General features: G+C 46.0%; 1 pseudogene across 1 annotated transcript in view; it reads right to left on the minus strand.

Annotated features, from left to right (window-relative positions):
- LOC308382345 (puratrophin-1-like) overlaps window positions 1-2,500 on the minus strand; it is a 12,777-nt pseudogene that overhangs the window by 7,959 nt on the left and 2,318 nt on the right. The window contains exon 2 of the transcript XR_013969096.1: window positions 2,392-2,481. The product of XR_013969096.1 is annotated as a puratrophin-1-like (transcript). The remainder of the gene's footprint in view (window positions 1-2,391; window positions 2,482-2,500) is intronic.

Below are 2,500 nucleotides of genomic sequence, written 5' to 3' on the forward strand. Positions count from 1 at the left end.
GAAAGAGAGAGAGAGAGAGGTAGGGAGAGAGTAAGAGAGGAGAGGGGGGGAGAGAGAGAGAGAGAGAGGGAGGTAGAGAATGAGAGAAGAGAAGGAAAAGGAGAGAGAGAGGGAGGGAGAGAGAGAGGTGGAGGTTGATAGAGAGAGAGGAAGGGGACAGAGAGAAGGAGGAAGGTAGAGAATGAGAGAAGAGAAGGAAAGAGAGAGAGGGAGAGGTAGGGAGAGAGTAAGAGAGAGAGGAGATAGAGAGAGAGGAAGGGACAGAGAGAAGAGAAGGAAAGAGAGAGAGAGAGAGGTAGGGAGAGAGTAAGAGACGAGAGGGAGATAGAGAGAGAGGAAGGGACAGAGAGAAGAGAAGGAAAGAGAGAGAGAGAGAGGTAGGGAGAGAGTAAGAGAGAGAGGGAGATAGAGAGAGAGGAAGGGACAGAGAGAAGAGAAGGAAAGAGAGAGAGAGAGAGGTAGGGAGAGAGTAAGAGAGAGAGAGGGAGATAGATGAAGACAGAGGAGTTATGATTGCATGTAACTACAGTAGCAGTCAAATGTTAACCACAACGGGATAAAATAAAAATATATTTTGCCACCGGTGGGATTTAATGGCAGAGACGCAGAAAAAACAGAAGTGATTTCTTTAAATGGGATACGCAGGTGGGGTTAAAAGCAGTACAGCTAGTCCTTTCAAAACAACACAACAAAAAGTGCTTACTGAAAGTAATTAGATCCAGATGAAAACAAGTATCTCAAAGTACACATAACAGCCAGCACAGAGTTACTGTTACTTTTGGTAGTGACCAGGAAATAAAGTTATGAGTGTGTAGTCTTTTACTGAAGGTAACTTCAGTAGTTACAGTCTAAACATGTATGAGAATCACTTTTGTCCACAACCCCTTATTCAGGGGTAGGAGTACCTCTGTGTTGGTGTGTGTGTGTGTGTGTGTGTGTGTGTGTGTGTGTGTCCACGACCCCTCATTTAGGGGTAGGAGTAGCGGCGGCAGTAGTTTGGCTGTTTGGGCTCCTGACTCTGTGTTGTGTTAGACACACACACACACACACACACACACACACACACACACACACACACACACACACACACACACACACACACACACAACACACACACACACACACACACACACACAGGCACAGGCTCTGTGTTGGGTTAGTGTCCCTCATTAAAAGGAAGTTTACAGTGGACAGGCCCTTGGCCAAAACCAAACGGGGTCAGAGAGTCTAAAGAGCTCTGGATCCTTATTTCCAGATATATTTATTGCCACCTTGTGGGCAGCTTTGGAACTGCAGCCGATTTCAAAGCCTGGCATTGACCCAACCAGGAAACGTAGCTTGTCAGACTTGTCAGAGAATAAAGCAATCAGGGTTCATCACACATACAAACTAATTGACTTTACTCTCAGTTGACCTTTAATTGTGTTGAACCGATCTCAAATCATATACCACGGAAATGTCATTTTGAGTAAATGTTATTTTCCTTTCAGTACTAAAGAAAATGAGGAGAATCATTTCCTACCCACAACTATTCAGAGAATGTCTTGGCCTGGCATCCTATTTTAATTTGAGGATGGCCTAAGAACCTTACGTCCACTGTGTTAAAGTCATGCATACAGTTTCCCAGGGCAATTTGGTCCTTGGACTAGGCCCTCGAGTGTGAGAAACAACCCATAATTGCAGCTATCAGGCAGGGAAAAGCTGGGAGTAAAATATGTCAAAATCATTTTTCTCATTTTGATAGGGGCTTGTGTGTGTGTGTGTGTGTGTGTGTGTGTGTGTGTGCATGAGAAGGTGTATAAATAGAATATTCATCATTAATTGTCTATGCTAATCCAAGAATGTTGGGCTTGTGCTGGTTGATGCTGTTATGTGCCTCATGCAATTGGACCCAAATAAAAGCATGTAGGTGAGTGAGTGTGTGTCTTTGTTTGTGTGTGTGTGTGTGTGTTTAAGTGTGTGTGTGTGTGTGTCTGTGTGTGTGTGTGTGCCTGTGTGTGTGTGTCTGTGTGTGTGTGTGTGTGTGTGTGTGTGTGTGTGTGTGTGTGTGTCTGTGTCTGCGGCTGTGTGTGTGTGCGGGTGTGCGTGTGTCTGTGTGTCTGTGTGTGTGTCAGTGTGTGTATGTCTGTGTGTGTTTTTGTGTGTGTGTGTGTTTGTGTGTGTGTGTGTGTGTGTGTGTGTGTGTGTGTGTGTGTGTGTCTGTGTCTGCGGCTGTGCGGGTGTGCGTGTGTGCGTGTGTGCGTGTGTCTGTGTGTCTGTGTGTGTGTCAGTGTGTGTATGTCTGTGTGTGTATGTTTGTGTGAGTGTGTGTGTGTGTGTGTGTGTGTGTGTGTGTGTGTGTGTGTGTGTGTGTGCGTGCGTGTGTGTGTGTGTGTCTGTCTGTGCTCTTACCTTGAAGAACTCTGTGGCCTGAGTGACCAGCAGGGAGTCCAGGTCTGGTTTGGTGTGGATGTAGTGTGAGTACAGGAGAAACTGCTCCCTCTGGGATGGGATCGGAAAG

Source organism: Sprattus sprattus (assembly GCF_963457725.1).
Source record: "Sprattus sprattus genome assembly, chromosome: 21".
Classification (NCBI taxonomy): Eukaryota; Metazoa; Chordata; class Actinopteri; order Clupeiformes; family Clupeidae; genus Sprattus; species Sprattus sprattus.